This window comes from Camelus dromedarius, chromosome 19 (assembly GCF_036321535.1).
Source record: "Camelus dromedarius isolate mCamDro1 chromosome 19, mCamDro1.pat, whole genome shotgun sequence".
In the NCBI taxonomy this organism is placed as follows: domain Eukaryota; kingdom Metazoa; phylum Chordata; class Mammalia; order Artiodactyla; family Camelidae; genus Camelus; species Camelus dromedarius.
Genome location: NC_087454.1, coordinates 3,912,206 through 3,938,732, shown reverse-complemented (window position 1 = coordinate 3,938,732; position 26,527 = coordinate 3,912,206). Strand labels below are relative to the sequence as shown.

The window sequence follows — 26,527 nt, the reverse complement described above, 5'->3', positions numbered from 1 at the left end:
AAATGAAAGCGTGCCCTTGGCTTTAATCTTGAAGCCTTTTCAGAACCCTCGCTGTGGCTGTGAATGCTTCAGCCAAACAGACACGCCCTTCCCCAGGGTCTCAGGCTAGTCAGAATTTGAGAAGATCTTTGATGTTTAATAAAACTGGCTTCTATGTGTCCCCTTTAAAAACAAATCAAAATGAGCCCAAATCCCAGACGCGACCTGCCCGTCGCATGTGTGTGTTAGTCAGCTGGGGCTGGGTTATCCCTCAGTAAACAGACATCCCCAAAGCTCAGTGGCTTAAAACCCAAAAGGTTTACTTCTCTTTCTTACTACACATCCACTGTGAGTGAGCCAGGGCCCTTCTCCACACCAGCCTCACCCCAGGATGGAGGCACCCCGGGCAGACAGCTTCCCCAGGTCGCTGGTCCCCAGGCCAGATGTAAAGAGATGACAGGTGAGTCACCACTCTTTCCAGAGCTCCTACCTGGACACACGTCCCCTCTGTGTGCATTGCTTTGGCCTCAGCCAGGCCCCAGGCCACTTCCAACTGTAAGGGGACAGGAGAGGTGGTCTATGGTGTAAGGAGAGCTGGACATTCGGTGACTCCCAGACTGCCACCTCTGGAGGGTGGGGATGCAGTGATGCAGCCTGGTTTCCTGGCCTGGGATCCAGCAGGCCAGCGCTTTTCTCTCATTAGCTCTTGCCTGTAGGCAAATCGTGTAACTTCCAAGAGATATCATTTCCTTGTTCTTTCAGCAAGGAATTGGGTAGGAAAGGGTGGGGAAGGGAAAGAAGTAATCACACCTGTTTGACCTGCCTTGTAGGGAAGTTGTGTGAATGAAAATAAGGCAACGGCAGTGAAAGTGAAATGGGAGGGAAGGGGACTAGGAGTATTTTACTGACGGGCCAGGGAACCGCAGCCCAGACGCGGCCCTCACCTGCGGCTGCATCTGTCAGATAAGGTTGCGGGTGACAGAACATCCAAAATAGCTGTAACTCAAATAGGACAGACGTTTTGTCTCTCAGATGAAAGGCTGAGGGGCGTTCGATCCAGGATGGGTGCAACAGCTCCAAATTCTCAGGGCTCTGGCCCCACCCCTCTGCCCCTTGCTGCTCTTCCATCCCCTGAGCGTCTCCCTGTTTCAGTCCAGGTTCCCGAAACCAGAGCTTGAGCAAAGCAAGTGCATCAGTGCTTCAGTGGTGAGTGCATCCCCAAGAAACGGAGGTGAGGCCGAGGGGAAGGGAGGGAGACACAGAGGGGTGTGTTGCTCTGCCAGCCACAGCTTTCAACAAACGTGGCCAGTTGTCTCATCTTGTGGGGGATTTCCGGAAGGGCCTCTTGGGGCTTGGACCAGTAAATGTGGTAGGAGGAGGGGAGAAGAATCTGTCTGCCTGGGCCTGTCTCCCATTGGTCCACGTTGGCTTCACAGGGCATCGGGACCCCATACTTCCATGTGGCACTATCTGTATCTCCTGCATGGGAAAACCAGACCCCCAGATAGCAGGGGAAGCATCCGCAGCATGAACCAGGGCACCTGGGTTGCCCGTGAACAAGCATCCAACCCAAGCATCTCAGTCTGCAGCCTCAGTCCCATGGAGGGACCTGGAGAGCAGGTCCCGTGGTGTCAGGGAGGCCCTGGGGCAGGAAGTGAGAGGCCTGTGACTGAGGCATGAAGCAATGTGCTGCTGGGTTGTGCCTGGAGCAACATGAGGAACCAGCAACATCTGTTGCAATGGGCCCCACCCTGCCAAGCAGGGGAAGTGTCATGGCACCACAACCTTGGCCACAAGGTGGAACTCTTTTTATAACATCGAAACCCTCTGTGGCTTACAAGACTGTAGTTGTATCAGGTGATCCTCTCAGAGGATCATTAGCAGCATAGAGGAAAGAAACCATGGTTGAGCAAATCATGGGAGGTATGCAAACTGACTATGATGTACCTCATAGGCCAGAATAGCTGCATGAGCCCCAGCCATCATGTCCACATCCCTGCTAACAAGGAAGATGGAAAGGAAAGTTTGCACACGACCTCCTGGCTGGCCTCCTTTTGGCCAGCCCTCAGTCTTTGCACCACACTTAGATATAAAGCGTCATCATTATCCTCGGTGGTCTGCTGAGCTAAAAATTGGCAGATGGGTAGAACAGAATATGAGGGTCAACTGGCAGTTTGTGCTACAGGTTGAGGGGCCATGAGCTGGCACAGCAGAGTGTCCCCACTCTGTGTCCTTATTATAAAGGGACACAAGCAGGGATGTGGGAGGGGGAAGGAAGGAGGGTGGGGTAAGTGAATGGGAGAAAGCCCAGGGGAAGGCAGATGTGGAGGAAGGACAAGGAAGGAGCAGAGAGTGAGAAAAGGGGTGAATGCTGATAGAGAAAGAGGGAAAAGAGGCTCCCCCAACTCCCAGACTGGGTTCTTGGTTTCCATGGAAACCACAGACTTTTTGGTGGCAAGGGAGGATGAGTGTGAGGGTGGGTTCTTTCCAGCCAGGGCTGCACAGACCTCTTGCTGACCTTGACCTCACCATCCCCCCACCTCTGCCCTGAAACCCGGCAAGGCCGATGCCCTGCCCACACCTACCTTCTGCCTCCTTCCCCTCCCACACTCTCAGACGAGGTCAGACAAATCCCTTCTAGGGTTGTGTGGTCAGGCTTCACCTATCAGCCTGGCTTCCACTTGGATCCTTTGTAGCCACCCTCACTCTGAAATGTTCCTTCTTGTGTCTAAGGAGCTTCTGGGGAGAGCAAAGGAGTGTCTGGTCTGCTGGAAATGAAGGCCAAATCAAGAATCCCCCTTCCCCAGGCCATGAGGTCTCCTCGGAGGGGGGAGGCTGTTAGAGACAGGTTTCATCGGGGTGGGCTGGCTTTGGCCTCCCTCATGTGCATCATGACCAAGCGGCCTGTGAAGAGAAGGTCCCCGCCCACCTGGCAGCGCCTGCCCTGAGGCTGGCCGGCCTTCCTGGACCTGCCTGAACTGGCACCACCCAGTTTCCCCACCAGCCCAGCCTCTGCTCTTCTTCCCGCCTCCACCATGTGCCTCAGCACTGCAGGACGCCTTGGCCTTGGTGCTCTCAGGTCAGAAGCATCCACACACCCCTGGGCCACGTGGAGGCCGTGTGGGGCACCAGGAAAGGATTCTGCACTTTCGGGATTACCGGCCTGAGGCGGTAGAATTGGGGAGGGGCTTGGTCGCCTGTGAGCAGGACTTCAGATCCCGAATCATCGCAGGGCAGCCCGCTCAGTGCCTGGAGGGCAGCGTGATGAGAAGGGGTTCAGATCTGAGCCCCCCAGTTACTGGGCCGTCTTGGCACAAGACAGACTCTCCCAGCCTTGGTTTCAGTGTCTGTAAAATGAGGATGACGTGGGCCTGACCGGCTTAGAGGGAAGGCCCTGGCACGTCCTGGGTAACGTCTTGTTCTTCCCACCCCCTGGGCTGGGTTCCTGGTGGGCAGACAGCTGGCTCAGTCTCCATCGCATGCGGTTGGAACCCCAGCGATGCCCCACACGTGCTTCCCCCGGAGCTGCAGCCTGCGAAGCTCGGCCATCATGCAGGACCGCAGGCCTTCCTGGTGCTCCGCGGGGCTGTCAGCTTACAGAGTCCTTCTGTTTGTCCAGGTTAGCCCCAGCCCTCTGGGGCCAGCCATTGGGCATCCTGGACGTGAAAAAGGGCCTGGTGTGCAGCCGTCGGCGGCCCCCTCACCTCCTGGGAGCCACTGCTCCTCTTCAGATGATGCCAGAGTCCCCTGCTGGGGCCTGGGAGGTGGCCCCCCCGCCCCAATGGTGCTGTCTAGTTTTCCAGGCGCCACTGCTCATCGGAAGGACTGCTCTGCGCAGGCCCCTCCCCCGGGAAGGATGCGTTGGTCAGAAGTCTCCCCACACCCCATCGCTCCTTAACCCCCTTCCTTGGGATTCTCTCAAATCTTTGTCCTTTACACTTTTTATTGAAGAATAATACACCCCAACTATTTCCCCTCAGCCAAGAATGGGTTCATGGCCACATATGAAGGGCACCTGAGGACATAGCTAGTGATGCTGGCTCTGTCACTAGCTTGCAGGTGACCCTTAGGACTTGGTGCGGTCTCCCGGGGTGGCTTCCTTATTTCTTCCAGGAGGTGGCAGGGTGGCTGTTCCGAGGAGATGGGTGCAGTGCAGGGAGTCCAGCGTATGTGGCTGAAGCCGTGGCGTTGGGTCAGGCTGGGGAGTCGGGGAGAGGGCTGGGGAGGTGAGCGGTGTGCACCCAGGGGGCCGGGCCAAGCAGAGAAGGGTTTACAGAAGGGAGCAGTTTGCGGGGTGGAGAGACTGAGGTCAGCCCATCCCAGGTGTGTCTTGGGAGAAGCATGTCCGTGGGAGTCGGGTGATGAGGCTGCGGTTGAGTCAGTCTGCCTCCGAGAAGAGCCGTGAGCTGGGAGGAGGAGGGGATGAGGGGCGAGGTGGCCGGAAGGGCTGTGAGCCGCAGGGTGGGGCTTTGTGGTCTAGCCTGGGCCAGGGACCTGGCGGGTCACGTCTGTGTCTGTGTGGTGTGTGCAGGGCTGACTGCCTGGGCCGTTCCTGGCCTCTGCGCATGCACCCTGACCCACTGGCCTCTCTCTGTGGTTTGCAGATGGGTAAACTGAGGCAAGAGCCACCCAGGCCCAGGGGGAGTGGAAGACGGTGCTGTAACTCTCCCTGGTCTTTCATTCATTCACACCCCGTGCAGCTCTCCCCCGCCCTGCGGTTGGCCAGTCCGTGGTGGCAGCTGTGTGGTGATGCTTCTCTCGTCCCGTCCCTGACCCCTCCTGCTTCCCCATCGTGTTCCGGCCCCTCCAGTCCCCACCACGTGCTCACTGAGCTGCCTGGACCGCAGCCACACCCTAGGGCCTTTGTCCAGTTTATCGTCTTTTCTTTTTTTTTTCCTTCACATCTCCTTGCCACAGGTGCTGGGAGGAGGCAGGCGAGGGTCATCCTGCAGAGCGAGACTAGAGACATCAAACTTCCTCTTTCCCTTTCGCTGCCCTGGAGATCAGGGAACTCCCACGTGTGGTAACTCTGCACAGCCCAGCTGCCCAAACTTCAGGACAGGGTTGAGGGCAGCAGATGCTGCAGGCCTGGGGGTGGGGGACAAGCCGGAGAAGACCCCCCGATTCCCGCTGACCCCGAGGGTCTCGGGGCTCACCGAGTAGGAAGCAAAGCGATGCCTCGCCTGGTCCAACCCCTCTTCCCTCTTCTGTCAGCTGACCTTGAGGCTGGACGTGACTGTGAGATGAAATGTTCGTTTCTGCTTTTAAAACAGAAAACCAAACAGAAACCATTGTCCAGTGAACTCTCAGCCAATCCGGGAGCAGAGCACTGGTTGGAGCCAGGGGCCTGGGCCCACGTCCTGGCCTGACCACCAGCCGGCTGAGTGACCACGGGCAGGTCACCCATGTGTCACGGCCTTGGTTTCCACACTAGTGAGTTGGTCAGGGGGGGAAGATGTTTCTCCACGGCGTCTCTGGTTTTCAACATCATGAGGCTGAGTCCTGGTAACATGGTTGCGAGCAAGTAATACGGTCTTAAAGTAAGTTACCAAAAAAAGTGCAACTGTTCTGGTTTTTTACAATGCAAGTGTTTTATTTTCAAAGGTGACTTGGAAGATGCAGCTGTCCCAAAGGGGAAGAATATTTTCTTATGCCACAAAAGAGGTTGGAACTGATGAGGCTTAAACTCACATTTATATTTCAGATAGAATTGGAGTCTCACTTCCCCCTTTCAGTGCTGGAGCGAATTAGTCACGCTTCCTCGTGGACGTGGAGGAGAGATCTTCTGTGCTACTCAAAGGCCCTTTCAAAAAGTTCTGGGGACAAGCACCGTGTGTGTGTATGAGAGAGAGAGAGAGACAGAGACAGAGAAATGAAGAGGGAGAGAGAGAGAGAGGGACAGAGAGGGAGAGAGATGGGAGATGGAAAAGATGTGTGGACGGGGTGGAAGGAACAAAATGATTAAGACACAGTCGCTGACCTCAATGGTTTGCTGTCCGATGGAAGGGCCTAACATGCTGACAAATATAACAATATACAACGTAGAATGGGGCTATAAATAAAGGGTCCTGGGGAGAATGATGGAAACCCTGGTTAATTCTTGCTGGAGGGATCCATGGAAGACTTCCTGGAGGAGGTGGCATTGGCATGTGAGTTTTCTCTTAAGGGTGAGCTGGATATCTGTGGGTAGACTGGGAAGGCGTCTGGGCAAAGGAAATAGCAGCGGCAGAGGTAGGCTGCTCCCTCCCTCTCCAAGGCTTGGGGCTCCGGCCCTGCCCTCTTCAGGTCACCCTTTTCTCCCCAGATGGGGCAGAGCGCACAGCAGGCCGGGCCCCATGCCTGCCCGGCCCCTCCCCCCTCCCTTGGGCGGCACAGGGGCGGCTGTCCGCGGTCTGCAGGCAGCGAAGGGGGGGCTTTCACTTTGCTTGGCAGGATCTTTTCTTAGAATCACAGTTGGTTCTTGCAAAACTTTCCTGTCACATAAAAGCCAAGAAGACAGTTTTCGAAAAGCTTTACGTGCAGAAAAGGAATGACCGAGGAAGGATGCTGTGTCACTGATGAGGCTGTCTCCACCCCTCCGTCCCGTCCCTTTATCGCTGGGATGGCGGCAGGGCAGGCAGCGAGGAGGCCGCAGAGCGGCAGTGAGCGCAGCCACGTCCTTGGTGGACAGAAGCCCTTCACCAGTGCTGACCTCTGCTGTCCGTCCATCCGGCCCTCATCTGTGCAGCTAACTTCCAGCGTCATCTTCAACCCACCTCAGGGCTGGGAGTTCTGAAGGACGGAGTGGGGAGAGGGTGAGGATTCCAAGGATGAATAAAATGAATTGTCTTCCTTTTAAAGTTGCAAACGAATGATCACACCGCGAACCAGGCTGTTGCAGGGTACAGTGGGAAGGTTCTGTGTCTGGGGGCGGCATGGAGGCATGCTTCGTACTTGGTGTGGAGGGCCAGTACTTCACCCCCGAGACAGGCAAGAAGGGCGCTGGAAGAAGCGAAGTAGCAGAAGCCCCTGGTCCTAGCGTGCTGCTGCCCCTGTCACGCCGCCTCCCTGGGCCAAGCAGAGCAGGTGGCCTGTGGCAGGGCTCCGGCTGCTGCATTTTGTCAGCGGGAAAGGGGCACGTGGTCTCCTCGGACTGGATGCTCTAAATCGACGACTCCTGTGTGTGAGCTTTTATTTTTCTAAATAAGTATGCATTAAGTACATCTTAACTATAATGTTTGAGTGTTTATAAGCCTTAACCGCATGGAACGGAACAGATTTTTAAAAATTAGGCATTGTTAGCATGACTTTAAGTGGCTGTTTATTGAGTAGGGATGAAGGAATTTGCACACCAGTTTTTCTGACTCTTCTCAGTTGCTTTGATTTTTCCTCTCAGCCTCCCCGTGTCATCTCTGGAGGCTGTCTGGGCTGGAATACCCTGACTTGAAACAAACATCTAGACGAGTGATGTGGGCTTAAAAGAGGGAGGGGCTGCAGGCCTGAGCACGGGGAGAAAAGCAAGGGGGCCGGGTGCAGAAGGGGGCAGGGATGGTGGGGCAGCGAGCCTGGCGGGGCTGGGCCTGGCGGGGCCGGGCCTGAGCAGGGAGGAACCAGGCTGCACAGAGCCTGCAGACTGAGAGGAAGGGGCAGAGCTGACCAGTGGGTGTGAGGCATGGAAGGGGCACCTTGTGCGTTTCAATGCTTAGTCCTCATTTTCTTTCCCCTCTAGAAATGAGACTGAAAGGGGAGACGGTGGATCCTTCCAGGCCAGAGTGGCCCCCAAATGATGACATCTGGGGGGACCTTCTGCTGCAGGGAGGCCCGATGGGGTAGTGATAGAGCAGGCGGGCCCTGGAGCATGCCCTCCTGGGAGCAGATCTTGCCGTCTCCCCCCGACGACTGCGTGATCTTGGGAACTGACCTTACTTCCTGGTGCTTTAGTTTCCTCTCCTGTAAAAGGCTCAGTAAGACTTCCTGTCACGCGGAGCGCTCTGAGGACCACGGGAGATGGAGCACATACCGAGTTTAGAACAGGGACTGGTGCGCACACACCAGGGACGTCACCGACGTCCTGGGACTCCTGCATCTCACCTTCCCCGGGGGCCTCCTGAAACAACGGGGCCTCAGCCCAATTTCTGGTTATAAAACCACCGGGTAAGGTCGCTTCTTGTGTTTGTGTCAGTTAGGATGTCTTTAGCTGCAAGTAGTAAAAAGGGGCTTCTCTCATAGGAATGTTTATTTTTACTGAACAGGAAACTCGGCTGTAGCCGTCCACCCACATGCTTCTGTATCTCCCAACCTTCTTGCCTGATTTTGAGCCACTAAGGTGGTCATGAGCCAGTCTGCCAGGGTTGAGAGAGAACACAGAGATGGTCAAGCCCAAATAGGTCCATTTGTGAGGTGCGGCCTCACAGGAGGGGCACCACATTTTAAAAAGAAACATTTCAGGGTGTATGAGGTGGCCAGCGGGGATGCAGGGCACTCTTTCCCACTGTGTGCTGTGTTGCTCCAATGTGTTCGAACTCTTCTACCAGAATCTTCCCCAGAGGTAAGTTATGAATCACAGACAAATACTAATTTTATAGTAAGATCCCAAATTGGACCCCTGTCGGCCTGCCTTTTGACTTACTCAGTCCTGAGGGTCCCAGTCGAACAGATGTTTTGTGAGAGTCCACAGTGTGCCAGAAAGAAGGAAATGACCACAGCCCAGGACTTTGCATAGATATCTCACTCACCTCCCCCCCCCCCCGCCATGGTGCCGAGAGCTGGCACCATGCTCTCCAGTATAGAGATGAATGAATGGAGTTTCCCTAAAATCACATGGAACGGGGCTGTGCGCGAATCCTGTGTTGTGTGGCTTCATCTGCACACACGTGCCCACAGGCAAGGCGGTCGCCCTCAAGGGACTGTAATTGGAGGGGTGTAGAGGAAACGCACAAAACATCGCAAGATGATACAGAATTTAGGAAATGTCCTAAGATGTACAAATGTTTTAATGAAAGGATTCAGAGTCAGGAGAGACTCCTTTTAGCTGAGAGTATCAGAAGGCTTCACAGAGGTGGGCTGGAAAGTCTGGGGGCGGCGTGGAGAGGGGCAGGGGTAAGGAGGGTGAGAAACAGCCGCGTGTGGAACCCAGGGCGGGTGTGAGCAGGGGTGGTGGGCGGGGGCTGGAGTCACAGGTTGGAGCTGGGTTTCAGAGGTCGAAGACTCTCCAGTGTATTTCATAATCATTGCAAGGCCCTGGAAGATTTCAGCAAGGAAATAATATATTCAAAAATGTTCTAGAGAGGTTAACTTGACAGTGGTGTCCAAGATAGTTGGGGAAGAGATCTTGAAAGTAGAGAGACCATTTAGGAAGCTATGAAAATAGCCAAGACAGGATAATGTTTCCAAGACATTTGGATTTTAAGGACCAGCCAAGTCTTGTCCCCCGCCCCCACCCCCGCCAAGTTACAGGACTGACAAAGGTGTCCCAGTATTTAATTTTGCTAAATAATGGCACACACAACAACAGTCATTAACCATATCACTTCATCAGTGGAAGGACATGTCATCTTCCATAAGCAGAAAGGACATTATCTCTGTGTAAATGACAGTCTCTCCCAAAAAGGACATCGGGGAACTTACGTCAATATATCCCTCCACGCAGTAAACACACGCACCCATGCGCGCGGCACACACACACACACACACACACACACACACGTTATTTTCCTCCTTTCATAACAGAAAGGTAGAGACTCGGTTCTGGACGGGCCTCTTAGGGCTCCACCCCACTTCTAGGAGCAGCTGTAGTAGAAGGTGGTGGGGTGTCTCCCTAACAGCCCGCTGTCTGGGAAGGAAGGTGCACACGCAGGGATGTAAACACCCGTGATTCCACCCGGACTAATCCAGATGCTGGCACCAAAGCTGGCCTTCAGGCGAGGCTGGTCCAGTCCACTGTGGCCGGCTGTCCATCGGTCTTCTCTCTCCAGACTCTGAACCAAATGAGAGCCTGTGTTTAGACTGGAGAGCACAGGAGGGGTTGGGATGATTGCTCTGAAACGTGAACATCGAGGGGGAGAAAAGCAGGAGAACAGGGCACGGCTGCAGAAGGAAATCCAGGCCGAAGAGCAGATGGCCCCGGAGGGGGAGCGAGCTGGAACCTTATCCCCAAAGCCTTTGCAGGTCTAATCTCATTTGCTACAAGGCCCAGCTGCCTTTCCATTTTTGTGTCAGTGAGATGCCCTTGTGCCTTTTAATAATCCCCACAGGTTGACTGGTTATTTCTTTCTGGCAACCACAGAGCCTTGACTCGGGCTGAAGTTAAGACAAAAACAAAGATCGTGATGTAAATGAAAGGGATAGACAGAAACAGGAAAGCAGAAGTGAATGAAGTTGGGTGAGGGGTTGAATGTGGGGTCAGTGGTGAATGTCAGGGTCGCTCCAAGGTCTTGATCCAAGGAGAGGAGGCATGTTGGAAACAGAACAGAAACACGAGGGGGACTTGCTGGTGAGGGGTGAGTTGAGCTTGAGGTGCTGGTGGGGCAGATGGTTGGAGCAGACACTTTGGACCGGAGAGAGAGAGATTCAGGAGTCAACCACAGAAAGGAGAAGCCTGGACCTCTGGGCTCAGATTGATCACAGAGGGGAAGAGCGTGGGATGAGAAGGGAGAGTGGTAACTTGGGTGCAGGTCCTGGGTAACTGGTCAGGGCAGGTAAGGGACTGAAGGGTGCTGAGGCCTGGCATTGCAAGGGTGAAGGTAGATGGAAGCAAGAGAACGGAAGAGGGACCAGGAGGATAGAAAGGCCTGGCTAGCGCCAGTTTCCCAGCCGCTGGCTGATGCGCAGTAGATGGCCGCGGAGCTCCTCTGAGGATGAGCATGTATCCTTCACAAAGACTTTCGGAGGCACACATTCTGGTATGTGAAAATAATTCTCGTAACTAGGGTCACGACATCCTAGTAATGCTGGCATGGGATTTAGAGCAGGAAGTGACGTGGGGTCTGAGGGAGGGCAGGGAGGAGGAGCCGGGAGAGAGGGTTGATGGAAGCAATTAGAGCACAGAGGAGGTAGAAAGGGGATGAAGTTAAGACCATGGCCCCAAGTGAAGCCTTTTGGATAATCTATGGGTTCCAGTGATTTATAACTATTTTTCGAAGGGTCTGATGACCTTTTGCTGGATGACATGTGGGGTTTATTTCGAAAGGAGATTCTTGGGCCCAGGCCCAGCTCTGGAGCAAAGGCCTAGGGTCTGCATTTCAAGCCAGCCCTCTAGGTGGTGACCCTTGTGCCCGCTAACATTTGAGAACTTGTCTCCATTATCCTTGGAGAGCTAGCTGTATTACTTCACATTCTCTCCTCTGGAAAACGTGCGGAACACTGAAGATGGCTTCTTTTACCATCTGTTATGAAGAGAGTCAGCAATTCCAGAGTGTGCTGCAGGTCTCCTAGAGCCTCTAGGCCAGCGCTTCTGACATCTAATACAGGGCAGAACCCGGAAAGTGTCTCCTTCCTAAACTCGGGCTGGATAGCGCCAGAGAGGCCTGTTGGTGGTCCCACCTCTGCAGGGTCTGTTGGCATTTTGATGGTAGGAGGCCAGCTCCTCTCTTTGTAGAGCTGAGGAGGCCTCTCTGGGAGCCCCCTCGCAGCATCGTAGGGAGCGAAGTGACAGGCGTAGGGCTCACAGTGCAGGAGGCAGGTGGGCCAGGTATCCCTGGTGGTCTGCAGGGAAGGGCAGCGTCTGGGCTGTGAACGGGAGGCGTGACGGCCTCGGTTCTTCCTTGGGGGATAGAAGTTGTTTGGGTCGACCCACAGACATCACGATTGTCTTTTTGGGTTTTGGGTTTTGAACAACCGGGCATCCGTGCCTTCTCGGACAATGTGAGACAGATGACACTTTCACGTCTCTCTTAACGGCACAGTGCGTCACTTGGGGTTGTTTTGGCTGCAAGCAGCAGAAAATCCAGTGACCCTCAGCTCAGCTGTTTGGGTGGGCTCAAGGTCCGGGTCTGTGGCTTGGTGACGTCACAGAGGGTCTGGCGCTTTCTGTATTTTGCTTCTCTGCCATCTTCAGTGCGTCCGTGACATTCCACCTAGTCAAGAGCGGCTGTCCCTGGCCGAGGATGGATTGCCTCTCAGACACAGTATCCTAGGGGAGCCTTGGAAAAAGGGCTTCCTCCTCCTTCACCTATCTCATCAGAGAGAGAGAGACACCTCTCTTGGAGGCAGGACCCCTGGCCGCATGTCCACTCCTGGACCATGACTGCAGAGAGGGGATGGCCCCGGATGAGGAGGGGCCACCACCCGACCCAAGGGCTCTGTTGGCAGCCACGGGGCTGGCTGCGGACAGCTGTCACAAAGTGGGTCCCACGTGGTGAACAGGTATTAACAAATACTGATTTCAAAGGACCTTGTTTTCTCCAACCTCAGCACGGCGTTGAGTGGAGCGGCGTGTGTAGCAGGAGGGCAGCACGAGGGGGAAATCAGAGCCTTTCCCGAGCCTTTCTGGGAGTGGGAGCAGGTGCAGTCACGGCTGTGTGGATCTGCCACAAAAAAGGATGGGGGAGGTGGGGCTGCAGAGAGGGAGCTGGAAAGATTTGGGGAGGGAGTCTGACGGCAAGGTCGAGGCCAAGGTGAAACCCTGAGAAGTGGATCACAGGCCCTTGAATTTTCCCGTCCCATCAAACGAGGAGAGAGATGGAAGGGACACTGACAGTGTAGTGTTGGAACCCTTCTGTTCTCTTCCAGTACATTTTAACTGCGCGTTTGCCATTAGCCAGACTGTTATATGCTGAGGTTCAAGAGAAGCTTTAAATATAGACCCTAATCAATTTATAAAGATATTCACTGTCTTTTAATGACTTTCAGATTCTCACCCCTTTTTACATCTCTGTGTATCCCTTTCTCGTCAGCTGAGGGCTCATCCTGTGCCAGGTGCTTCCCGTACGTCACGTCATCTCATTCAGACCTCTCAACCTCCCTTCAGTTGGGATGATTATCTTGTCTAACAGCTGAGAACCTTGAAGCCCAGAGGTGACGGGACCTACATACAGTCCTACAGCAAGATTCAACTGACAAAGCTGGTGTATTTTTCTTCCCCCTCATGCCTACTTTGTGTGTGTGAGTGTGTGTGTGTGTGTGTGTGTGTGTGTGTGTGTGTTTTCAACATTTGGTTAATTTTTATTTCTAATCAAGTCGTAGAAACACATATTTTAAGAGACTAATGGTTCTAAGCTTTACCACGAAGACCTGGCGTTGTCCTGGACGTCTTCTGCTGTCTCTTCCCGCTTTCCAGACACAACCGCTTTCAAATGTTGGCTACTTCAGTTCTAAAAAATAGGCTAGTGGTGCTATTTTTTGATGTGTTAATTTTAGACACGATTTTCTGTCTCCCAGCCATGACGTTCTAGCTCTCTCTGCTGGATGCTCTCTGCCTCTTCCAGACGTGTTCTTCTTGCCCTTAGTGTTTCCCGGGAGGCTGATCTTTGTGGGTGAGGTGGCCAGGCTCCCTCACCAGTTGGGTCTGGCTAGTGGAGGCATCAGCAGGAGACTGGATTGGAGGGGCAATGAGGCGCGTGGGGCATGCATTCTCCTGGCTGGATAAGACCCCTCCTCCTCTTCCGGCCGTCGGCCCTATCAGCTGCTCTCTGAGGTCTGAGAATTGCCCCGCCCCTTCCCCTTGAACTTCAGACCTGGAGGTGGCACTGACTCCTTGCTATTGTTAGCTCTGCTGCTTTCCTATCTCTGTTCTCCTAAACGCTGTCCACACTTGTGTAAATAGTTCCTGTGTTGCAGTTTGATACCCTTTACCCCCACCCCACCCCCCATACAATACATTGTTTATGCTGTTTGTTTGTACAATGCTTACCTAATTAAACTATTTAAATATTGCCGTTTGCATAGCCAGGTAGTGAGTTACGAGTTATGATTCCAGTTTCTTTACTGAACAAATTTTTGGTTTTACTGCATTTAACTGCCTACTTTGAAAAAATGCTTTTGTTTTCTAAATTTCTGCCTTTAACTCTTTCCACATGTTTCATCAGCTCTGTCAAATGCCTTCAAATGTTGTTTTCCCAAGGCTCAAACTTGATCAGTTCTCTGTGTCCTTTTCTTGGAGGGTAGGGTTGTTGAGCAAATCGGCCTCCCTGATAAACAGAACTCGGTGCCAATCCGTAACTAGCAAACGAACAGAGTGATGAAAACGGGTGTAATTCCCCAGATCCCGTCATTTATTTGCAAAGATGTTATTCTCCTTGGCAAATACTGTGACCACTTACAGGTCCTAAATATTTTACTGAACAAATACTATGACCTCTTTCAAATGTGTTTTATGCTCACCCCTTTCAAATGGCACACTTTACATTTGCTAACTTTTAGCAGGAGGGTCTGCTTTCTCCTTTCCCGATGAGATTTCATCTTTGCTGCCCAATCATCTTAAGGTCTAGCTAACCCATGAGACAATTTTTATGTGTTCTTCTCTGTAAAAGAAAGTCAGGAGATTTGATGTGTTCAAGAATTAGTGTGTAAGAGGCCCCCAGCCTCTGACTGACTCACACATCCTTCTTGCAATGTAGTCCTTACAGACGTAAGATCTGTTTTGAAATTCTGTTTCCTAGAGACCCATCCCTGGAGTGCTCTGGCCAGCACGCCGGGACGTTCAGCATTATCTGGTCCTTCCCTTTGCCCCTTCTGTGCTGGAGTTCCTGTTTCCTGGAGTTCAAACCTTCCTGTTTCTTGGTTTACTCCCTTGTTTTGTTGGAGTGTATTCTTTAGCAGCTTCATAAGAAAGAACACATAGAAGGAAAAGTTTCTTGTGTTCTTACATGTCTAAACGTGTATTTATCCTACCTTTTACTTGATTTGTAGTTGGGCAAGCACACAATCTTACGTTACAAATTATTTTCCCTCAGAAATGTGAAAACACTGCTCCGTGGTCTTCTTGTATTATCCAGTGTCGCTGGAGAAAAGGCTGAAGCCGTTTGAACCCCATTCTTTTGTTTGTGATATGTTTCCCTTAAGAATTTTCTTTTTAACCTGGTATCCTGAAATTTTATGACATATGACTTTGGTTTGGGTCATTTTTAATCTATCGTGCGGACCACTCAGCGATCTTTTTCAATTTGGAGACTCAGCTTTCAGTTGCAGGAATGTTTCTTGTGTAGCTGTAGTTGTGTGTGTATACACACACACATGCACATTTCTTTCCTTTCAGTTTACATATTGCCCCGGAATTCCTACAGTTTTATTGGGAACTTGTGGACTGTTCTTATGTCTCTTTCATTTCTTTCTCTCTGATTCTGTTTTCTGGGAGATTTCTCTGACCTTATCTTCTAATCGTTTAATACAATGTTAATGATCGTATTTCTTATTTTCTGATTGTTTCATCTTAAAAGCATTTTGTTCTAATCTTACATATTTAACACCCTCTCTCTTTTTCTAAAGAGATTATCAGTTTTTTAAATAAAAATTTTAAAAGATATATAGAAATTTGTTGTAGGCACGATGGGGCAGCCAGTGGGTGACATGGTGATGTTCGGGTTGGTGAAAGAATTTATCAGAGATAAAGTATAGGAACAGGAAAGGCATTTATTAGGGGTACACTGCCATAGACAACAGGCCACACAGACAGGAGGTGCCTGAGTGAGCCCTGGGGGGAAGAACAAGGGAAAAGTTAACAGTTACGATGCTATAGGGAACAGCGGGCCACGCGGGCCACACGGGCCACACGGGCCACACGGGCCACACGGGCGAGGGAGGCCTGCGTGCATCCCGAGGGCTGGTTGTTGGCGTGTTTATAAGGTCGGGTCCCAAGGTGCCTGAAGGGCTTGTGCACAAGGCTCTGATTGGTTGCAGGTGATGCTAAGAAGCTTGGGTTTATGACTCTGATAAGGTGGGCTGAAGCAAGCCAGCCTGAGCGTCACCCAGGGCTATTAGTTTGTTAGGGGAAGCAGGCCCAGTAAAGAATGCACTTTATCTGTTGAGGGATCACAGGCAGACATGAGAGCCCAGAAATGGGGGTCGTTGGATTTGAAGGACGTCAGTGGGCCTGACAAAAGTTTCCCTCTGTTTCCTGTATTGTCTCTGCTTCCTCGAGGTTCCTATTTTTGATGTGTCTGTTTCAGTTTCTCACACTTTGGAGGCTGAATTCAAATGCCTGGAGACCCTGAGCGGGCTGAAGCCTCATGGTTTTAAGGTTGGACTTTAAACTGGTGGGCATTCAAAGTCGGGTGAGTGCTGCGCCGGACATTCTTCTTGGGGACACCCCATCTCAGTATCTGAGGGCTTCTTTCTTCTAGTTTATCCAGAGAGTAAATGTCCGTACTTTTACCTGCTGGTGAAGTGCTTGCAGTGCTAGGGTGCCCGAGGGTGATGCCTGGCCTGGCTCAGTCTTCCTTGGGTGTACTGACTCCAAGCCCTCAGTTTCATCCTCCCTGACCTTACCCTGTGTCTGATGTCCCCAAGTCTGGAGACTCCTAGCTTAATTTTCTCCAGGGCAGAGTCTCCAGGCCTTGACTGGGGTGGTCATGTGTATGGGGTGGGAGGGACTTGCTGGCAGAAAGAGGGAGGAAAGGGCACACGGAGACCCCACCAGCCAGAATTCAGACTTTCAGTCAACTCCCCTGTTTCAGGCCCAAGACTCACACCTGTCCCTCGGGGTGTCTGGGGCCTTAAAGGCTGAAGGTGGGCTCAGAGGAGGCCTTTTGTTACTCTCTTCACCCCGTCACCCCCTAGTAAGCACCTTGCTTGCAGCTTACTGCTCAATCTTTATCTTTTTTCTATCTGCCTTCTGTCTTCCAAAAACTGTTAAAATTGTCCATTTGCTGAAGTCTCCTCTTCTGATCTCTCTTAACTCCTTGCCTGTCCTTTGAGTGGAGTCTCTGGAGGTCAGGGGTTTGGTGAGACGTCCATAAGCCACACCTTGAACCATAAGGTCGTTCTGTCTTCTGGGTGGTAACCTCATTATCTGCTTTGAGGGTATTTCCCTCCAGTCGTAACAACAAAATGACCTCCATCTTTCTGTTGACCACAGCTGGTGACAAGGCCTCTCTCCTTGACCAAACTTTAGTCAGGCTCCTTTGAGCCTGCTTCTCAATGAGACCTTGACCTTGGCCGCTGTCCTGTCCTTGGCCTGCCTCGCCCAGTCTTAACAAGAATTCTGCTAAGTCAGTTTAGTGAGAACCCTCCCACCCTTAATGTCTGATCAAATTCCTCATCTCCTTCCCTGAATGTCCCTGTCCTTGGCCTGCCTGCAGCAGGAATCCCCCTACCCCGACACTCCTCTCAGTGACCTTCCACCCACTGGCCCCCTCGCTCTGCTCCTTGGCTGTAAATCCCCACGCATCCTTGTTGTGTTTGGAGTTGAGCTCTGTTTCTCTCCAGTATCATAATAGCCCTTTGACAGCAGTCTTGAATCAAGTCTTCTTTACCATTTTAACAAGTGCCAGAGTAATTTTTGTCTTTAACTCTGGCCATTGGGAAGCAGTGTTCAATCAGTGGCTGAAATGGGAATCAGAACGCTCGCCTTTGCTTCACGAATGCTTCGTCTGACCTGTGTGATACACAGAGAGGTTTTCTAGGGCATGCAACCCATCTACTTAGTCCCAACCAACATTTAAAACATGAACTCGAGTAGTTTAGAAAACACCATTGTGTGTTGCCTGCAGGTGGGGCAAGTGTTGATTCGTGAATCCTTTGTTTCAGTTTTTGTGTCTGTGTACTGGGTCAAAGTGTAAATATATTTCTCACCTTGGAAACTGGTAAAATCTGAAAGCCACTGGTCTGGGAAGTAGATTTGGATCCTTTGCCTTGTTTTTCTAAGAATAGCTCTACTAGTCAGACTGACATGGGCGTCTCTATTTTGAAGATGAATTTGGTTGGGTAAACTCTCAGCCCTGAGTGCTAATACATTGATTTCTCAGTCTCTGTTTTACCATAGCCTTTTCAGCATTCTCTTTTGCCTAAAGGATTTTCTTCATTTTGCCTGGCCTAAGAAAGCTAGGATACGTAAGAGCCTCTTTCCTGAAGTGGATGAGTATAGACAGCGGGGCTGGGTGAAGAGGGGGAAGGTCTTACGTCGGTACCAGGGATTAACAAACAGATCACAAGCAACAACCAAACTGGCCCACATGTTTCTGTTTGGGGTAAAACTTAGCCTTTGTGAGTAATTTATATGTTAAGTTATTAGGTCTTGGAAATCTAAGAAAGGAGTACCTGATTCAGCTTTTTATTTCCTCTCGGTGGGTGGTAGGAGTTGTGCAGTGAGGGATTAGTGGCAAGATTTAGTGCTTGGAATCGCGGCACCTGCAAAAGTGGTTCGATAGGTGATTCTACAGAAGAATGGTCAGAATTCAGCGGGCTTGGAGGCTGCGTGGCCGGCATGTCTGTGGGGCTTTTGGTGGCTGTGATTTAAGCAGGCCTGCACCCAGGGGCTGTCACAGTTTTGCTTTGTGAAGGAGGAGAACACACCCTCTCACTACTGTGGAGCGCTGGGGTGGGGGGGGGGACCTGGGAGGCCGTCAGCCAAAGCTCAGGGGAGCCTTCGCTGGAAAGTCAGCGAACCTCGGGGGACTCTGGGGAACCCCGAGATGAGGCTGCTTCTCTGCCAACAGTTGGAAGGGGTTGGTTTTGCTAATGAATAGGAGAGGTTACTTTCTGGGGGTTTCTTTTTAACTTTGTCCTTTTGTTTAATGTGGACTAGTCATTTGATGAATTTATGTCGGTAAAGAACCAGATCTTGAAGCCCACTTCCTTCATCCGTGGCAAAACAGCACACGAAACCTGTAGGCATAACCTAAACTTCTACTTGAAAAACAAACCAACCTAGGGGGCGGGTAAGCTCAGTGATGGAGTGTGTGCTTAGCATGCACGAGGGCCTGGGTTCAGTCCTCAGTATCCCCATTAAACTAAATAAATTAAATAAAACCTACTTAACCCCCCCCCCCAAAAAAAGACTGGTTAAAAAATAAATTAATTTAATTAAATAAGAAAAAAAATACCTGAACACATAAATAAAAACATCCAGCATGTGCAACAGATCTGAGTGAGAACTGAACCAGTGGACTTATTTTTAATGTAAGAGTGCTCCCTGCATTCTGACCGGCCATCAAGTGCCTCAGTCCTTTCCTTCTTTCCTTTCCTTCATCTGAGTTAAATTTGGATTCTCAGAAAACCATGTAGTAACATCAGTTTTGAATTTTCCTGTTTGGTTAAAATGGTTGGAAAGTAAGTGACTCCAAACAGTCAAGTGCCGGGGAACCTTTTATCTGTTAGAAGAATGGAGTCCAGCTCTTGGTTACCCATCGTGTAAATGTCTGCATTCGTCTGTAATTGTTATTTAATTATTTATTATCCAGTACTTGTTTTGCAGCCAAAGCTTCCTGGAGGAGGAAATTCCTTCCCTCAGAGCTCTCCAGGAGAAGCAAGGAAGCTCTGACTGCTCAGAGATTAGCAGAGCTCTCTCAGGGCATGTGGTGACAGTCGTAATAGCAGTAAGAATAACAAACAGTTGTGATTTGCTAGCAGGCTCAATGCCAAACTCTTTACCTGGTTGGTTTTAGTTTGATCCATGTTACATCATGTGAGATAGGTATTTTAATTGTCCCCATTTTATAGCCTGAGAAACTGAGATACAGTGAGGTTAAACCACTCACTTAGGTCAGCACCAGCATTAAATCCCTGCAGCCTGACCTGGGGTCTTGGCTTTTGACTCTTGCTGTATTGCCTGCTCCTGGAAGTCCTTACCAATCAGCTGTAAACTAGTCCTCAGCTTTCTTTATGCCAAAGGTACAAACAAAGGAAGATGCAGATAGTCTTTTTTTTTAATCTTCAAAGTAAGCCAAAAAGTTAGAAGCAGAAACAGAAGGGTTAAAAAAAAAAAAGACTTAGATGGAGTACTAATTATTCAACAGCTCAAGTTTCAAGTTTAGAAAGGTACTAGGTTGTGTGACTTTTTGTATTTCTTTAAATCTTCCTTTAATGGCTTGCGGTGTCTCTCCTTTTCATGCTAACGTTGATCATTCTTGTAGTGGTTGCATGGGGACACGTGTGCCCTCTTTCTTTTCTCAGAATATCTTGCTTGGCTGACCTGCACACCTGCACACGTGCCCAGGCTTCTCCTAATGGAGAAGGTTGGAGCCACAGATGGAATTAACTGAAAGCCACCGAATGACGGATGGCCTCGCTGCCCTGGCCCCCATCCCTGGCTCTTCTCTTCCTGTTTTTACTGTAACTTTAATTGGCAGCACCTCCGTTGGATGCTCCTGTTTGGTGGTCCGAGGTACTCATGTGACTGCTCTTTAGATGACCTCTGTTGCATTCAGAGGTGAAGAGGAAGGGGAAAATGACCTTCTTTATGGCGAGAGTGTTGCAAGGCCAGCTGGAAGGAAATCCACTTGTCACACTGAGCTTGGAGTCATGGATGAGGAACTTCACCGGAATGAAGGGGCGTTTTTATTTACGTGGTTCTGTTTCAGCAGCCAGGATAGGACATTTATGTCCCACTGCTTACTAATCACACATATATACCAAGAGGTGATGCAGGTGGGTTTTTTGTTTAATGATGAAAGAGAAGAGCAAAAGAGAAGGTGGTTGAACGGACAGGAATAGAAACTTCAAAAAGAATTTTCCATCCCTAACATAAGGGACATTTTTCTAAACCTAAGCTTTTTGTTTTTTAGTTTTTTTTTAAGCTTTAAAAATTTTTTTAAAAATTTATTATCTTTCTATTTTGGAGGGAGGTAATTGGGCTTTAATTTATTACTTACTTTTAATGGAGGTGCTGGGGATTGAACCCAGGACATCATGCATGCTAGGCATGCACGCTACCACTGAGCTACACCCTCCCCCAAGACCTAAGCCTTTTAGAGGAGGGAACAATGCCATTTTTTTCCGTTACTAGAAATAATATGATTAGTTATGTCAGAAAAAATTGCACAGTTAGAACAGGCATCCAGATCATTGGGCTGACTTTTTTCCCCCTTGAATTTTATAGTTAAAGTCAGAATTTGCTTCCAGCACCTAAAGTGCTCCACTGCTGATACGGATAATGAGATTGTGTAATTGGCAATAAAATTCTCACATAACGAGTTTCTTGCCGGCTCCCTTTTGAATAGTTAGAATGTTTTGTTCAGTTGGGGTTTTCGGAGCCTCTGTAAAGTTAGTCTCTGGGAAATTTGCAGTCACTTCTGAAGGCGGGAAATACAAAGCTTGTGTAAAATTAGTCTGTTGGTAATGGGTACCATACGACACATGACCCAAGGGATGGTCAGGACCCAGGAGACTGGAAGGCCAGGTGGGGCGAAATTACTGACAAGAGACACTATATTCCTTCATGATAAAAGTATCTGAGGAATTTATCTAGTCATCACTGATACAGCGTCTGCTGTCTGGGAGAGGGATTCCAAATCCCCAGCCCCTTAGGAACTGGATTACCCTGTTGTTTGCTTGATAATGTAATTTCCTTCTCTCCTTCTTCTTAAAAATCATGCATATGTTAAAGCTAAAGCGTATTTAAAATAAGGATTTTAAAACTTAATAAGGTTGAAAAAAATTTCCCCTCGAAATAATTACTGTCCTCTCCAGGGAGCCGTGAAACCATACCTTGTCTGGACCAGTATACTTTTAGACTTTCATAATTACCCAGTGAATCAGCACTGGCTGACTTCCCAGGAGCTGGTTCCCACTGTTGGGAATAATTTTCTGTTCCTGGGGGAGTCCCTCAGGAGACACCTTCTCTGATTCCTCAAGTCAGAGAAGTGCCCTGGGCCCTCACCCTGGCGGCCCTTCGGCAATTCCATCTGCACCTCGTGCTCGGGACAGAGTGTCTGTGCGACTCACCTCTCCTGTTCGGTTTTAAACTCTTTGCCAAAGGGTCTGTGTGTGCTCCTTGTGTTTATTGAAGTAAATGTTAATTCCTGTTTCGGGGGTTAGGATTCTTGCTTGTTGTAACCAGAGTCAGAATGCTCCAGAATCAGAACACAGTTTTCAATATTGAATGTCTTGAAAAAGGCATGTGTTTTGGGGAGATAACCTGAAGTGATTTACATATCTGAGTAGATGTGGGATATTCTTTGATGCAAACATTCACCAAAACTCTTCACAGAGAAAAACTGAATTTCCTAAAGTCTGAAAGTGAGCAGTTGACCTAAAACAACGCATGTCTTCAGCGGGTCAGCAAAGTGACTGCTTGTTTCTTTCAAAGAAACCTGCTTTTGGACAGTGCAGAAAGTACTGTTTGGAAAAATAGATTCGGAACAGAGAGTTCTGGTTACATGGCTATTGTTGAGTTGTGAGCCAGCCTTGAATGAAGAGGTCCAGGTGCCCTGGGCTGGCACTGCCTTTTCCTGGTCGAGTGGGACTCCAGGGACCAAACACCTGATTTGGGTCATGGCTGCGTGCTTCCTCTTGATTTCCTAGCTCTTGGCTGCGGTTGGGGACTGTAGAGGAAATGCAGATGCCTAGACTCACTGAAGTGCGTTCGCTTCTTACTAAATGATAGCACCTTGCGTGGGGCTCTTTGCCAGCATTCCCTTAAAGGGCTTATGACTCTGAAAACAGTTGAGTGTAAACTGAAGGGCCTTGGCAAAGCTTTCGAAATTATTTGCTCCTTTTCCAGCTTTCTAGCCCCTATTTACCTCGTTCTCTGTTTCTTCCCTCCACACTCCTCTCTCTTCTTCCTGACATCCTCTGGACATTTTATAACTGATGGGCCGTTAGTGCAATAGCTGTTACCAGCAAGGATCATCAATCGATGCGAAACTGTTGGATGGAAGGTTGTTGGGGGACAGGATACTCACACGTGCCATCAGATCACCGCAGTTACCTGCTAACTGTGCGGAGGGAAGGTACCTTCACAGTGGAGAGATCTGATGGCTCCATTTGACTCGAGGAAACAAACTTGACGGAGCACCTGTAGTGAGGCAGCCTCCCGTCAGGATGTACCAGAAGCTACGCAACATCACCTGTGGGGTGTTCTTGCCAGAAATGTTTAACCCAAATTGAATCCGGTCTCTAGACCCAGCCTTTGACTGAGAGGAAACATAGGGGAGAGACGAGGGCCAGGTTAGACAGCGGCATGACAAAATGATCAGCCAAACCTGAATGTGGGAGGTGTCATAAAACCCTCGGCCTCCTGGACTCCTGAAAAAATCAGTATCGTGAATAAAAAATGAGGGGATTGTTCTAGATTAAAGAGTTTATAAGAGTCTAAAGAGACGTAACAATCAAATGTGTGTTTATTGTGATCAGATCCTTGTTCAAAACAACAACAAATAACAGAGAATAATTTGATGGTGGAGAACAGGGAAAAAAAATCCAGCTACACTAAGAGACATTTGGGGAGCAGTTTGAAAAATCTGAGTATGGACTGGGAGTTAGATGATAGCAGAGCATTATTGTTAATTTTCTTAGATGCAGTGCTTACATTGTGGCTTTTTAGAAGAACGTCTGTATTCCTGGGCAATCACACTGAAGCATTTAGGGATGAGAGCTCATGATGCCTGAACCCTCCACTCAAAGGGTTCCGAGAGAGCCTGTGCACGTGGCAGAATATAGATAGTCCTTGAGTCCAGGTGGCTCATGTGAGATTCACTGAACCATCCTTCTAACTTTCATGGTTGTTTACATTTTTTAAAAAGTTGGGGGAAAATAAAAATTAAATGATGGGCTGCTTGGTGAGGCTGGGGGAGGAGATTTGTAAAAATCTGTGTACATGAAAGCTAGCCCTGAAAAAAGAATTGGATGAATTACTTTTAGAGCCTGGAGTTGGGGGGAAGAGGGAAGGGATTTCCCTCATTGGCTACTTTCTGCTTCCCGAGTTAATGGTTCTTTTTTCTATCTGGTGTTTACAAGCAGTTTCCATTCCCCTGGCCTCCCTCAGAGCATCCTTCCTGGACCAGCTGTGGGGCATCTGACTAGCCTAACCCCCTCTTATCTTCCCAGCCGGGTGAACTTGATAGATGCTTAGGTTTACCTTCATACGGTCTTAGGATCCTTGTCATTTTGGGCTCAGCCCAACCCATTTTCTTCACCCGACTTGTGGAGCCACAGTCCTTCAGCCCATGGTTCTCTGTCTTCTGTGTCACTTCTTGCTCATCCTGAAAGTGCTTTCGGAGGGATTTTTGTTTGGATGAAACCTACCTGAGGGGCCTACGGGAGATGAGGCCCTGGGTCATCGACAGTTGTGTGTGTTTGGTGATGGTGGTGACAGTGATTGAGAAGACCCCTTTATGACCTTGCGTACCTTTTTATATCAAAGGGTCTTCGTATCTAAAGTAAATATTTGTTGAGGGAACGGCCCTCTGGTGAGTGTTAAGTATTGACTGCTCCATCTTGTAGTTAGGGTCCATGAACCATCTTATTCATGTCCACAGGCCTGGGTGCCCAAGACTATTCTAGCAGGACTGTGATTTAAGCTTAGGACCAAGTGTGTCTGGACCCTGGGATCAAGGCAATCTAGTTGACCCAGTAGCCCATGGTAGATCTTTCACGGTTGCAGAAGTAGCGTTATGTTCCAAGAATGAAGTAACTAACACAAAACTGGCAACTCCAACATGTCCAGAGACAGAATTCTGCCAATGTGATGCGCCCCACCCCCCCAGTGAAGCCGACCTTCGGGCAGTTGGACAAAACCTGAGGAATCTTGTGAAACAGGTCACTGGGAGCTGTCTTCTGTGCAGAGGGAGCAGGCAGCATGGGGGAAAGCCAGCCCATCTGACGCATTGCGTCGTGAGGTTTTGGTGTCTGGCTGTCTCTCTTTTTTCATTCTTTGCTGTAAGAGTAGCAATCACCTCATGTGAGTAACTCTGTCCTCCTGCTCTCATTCTGCTTTTGAAATGCTTAACCTCTACACCTTATCACTGGCTGTGTTTTGAGGTTTAGAAATACATGATTGGAAACTCAAGGTTAAGATGGCAGTGTGAACCCACACGTTTATAAGATTTTCCCAATTAATTTATTAAATGAAAATACAACATTGGCCCACGAGAAAGAGTCAGAGTGATTGAAATAAAAATAGATCATGTAAAAGAAACAGCAGTTACAAAGGCTCTTCAGTAGTGCTGCTGAAGCCAGGGGACGGTGGAGCAGTGCCTTCAAGTGTCGGGAGGAAACTAATTCCATCCTGGAGTTTTGTGCTCAAACTCTTAACCAAACATGGGAGAGAATAATGAAGACGTTTTCTTTCAAAATGTAGAACAGATAAACAAGACTATACTGTATAGCACAGGGAAGTATATACAAGATCTTATGGTAGCTCACAGAGGAAAAAATGTGACAATGAATATATATATATGTTCATGTATAACTGAAAAATTGTCCTCTACACTGGAGTTTGACACAACATTGTAAAATTATTATAAATCAATAAAAAATGTTAAAAAAAAAAGACATTTTCTAGACAAATAATGCTTAAAACACTTACCTCTCATGCTACTCGAGAGGCTACTAGAAGATTAGTGCCTCCAAAACAAAGAAGGAAAACAGGAAAGAAGAAGACATAGAATACTGGAAAAGGGGGAACGGATGCGTGAGAAAGACGGAAGAAATTTTCATGATAAACGCGGAAGAGACCCTGGGAAGACAGCTGCGCAGGGGCATAGAGGGCTGTCAGTCTTGATTTGTTGGTAGAAGACTCCAGAAGAGTTCAGGATGAGGTTGATAGTCTGAGAGTACTGAGAGCCTTAGCTAGATGGTTGAGAGTTTGGGACTGAATTAGTGTCAGGTACAAAAAAACCAAGCAAAAGAAAGACGACGGTTATTAGCTTCAGGAAAAACATGGTTGTGTAGGAAAGAAACGTTATCATAGTATACTGTGTGGCTCAGCCGTGAATGGAATTTTCATCTGACTCTAGCCTCCTCCTGGTCTGCCACCCTCCCCTTACCCGCACCACTGGTATTTTCGATTACTTACCTGCCTGTGTAGTATTGCTTCACAGGTACCAAAATATTGCTTTTCCTCCTTACCTTTTAAAAGCACTTTAAGTAAGTCCCCTCCCACCATTAGTGTTTTATCCCTTCTTAAGATGGATATTATGCAGTCCGTTAGAGAGAATACAGCAGAACTCAGTCACTGCACTGAGAAAGAACCAGCCATGAATCCAGATTCTACCAAGCGCCGCAGCCTACGGCAGGCCACTTCACTTCTCACTTTTCTTGTCAGTAAAATGGGTTGTATAATGGTTGTTACAAGGGCTGAACGTGATAATTCAAATGAGGCTGAGTATCTACCACATTATTCGTTTTAAGTAATAGCATTACTTAACCTTAATAATAATAACAGTAATAGTGTTAAGTAATAACACTTAAAGAAAAGTACTTACAGATTTGATGGAACATCTGCAAGCAGATGTAGAAATTTCCAAAATTTTTTTCATCTGTATCAGACAAAGTGAGACTCTGAGCTCTGTCTTGTCTCGTTGCCATTTAGTGCTGTGACTGGGTGTAATCTGATTGTTCCAGGCACGTTTATTCACTGGGGAAGAGACTGCTGAAGGACAAGACTTCAAACCCGGAAGTGCACGGACTCTTTAGTTAATTTCCACAAACGTTTCCTGAGAGCTGTCATATTTCAGAAGCTTTGATGGGCTCCAAA

The 26,527-nt window shown here is 49.3% G+C and overlaps 1 long non-coding RNA gene across 1 annotated transcript; it reads left to right on the top strand.

The window, feature by feature from the left end:
• The first annotated feature begins 55 nt into the window (after positions 1–55).
• LOC135318604 (uncharacterized) lies at positions 56–26,527 on the top strand. The gene is made up of 5 exons (XR_010376800.1): positions 56–439; positions 1,132–1,210; positions 2,713–6,773; positions 7,688–8,112; positions 26,395–26,527. It is a non-coding gene; the product is annotated as an uncharacterized LOC135318604 (long non-coding RNA).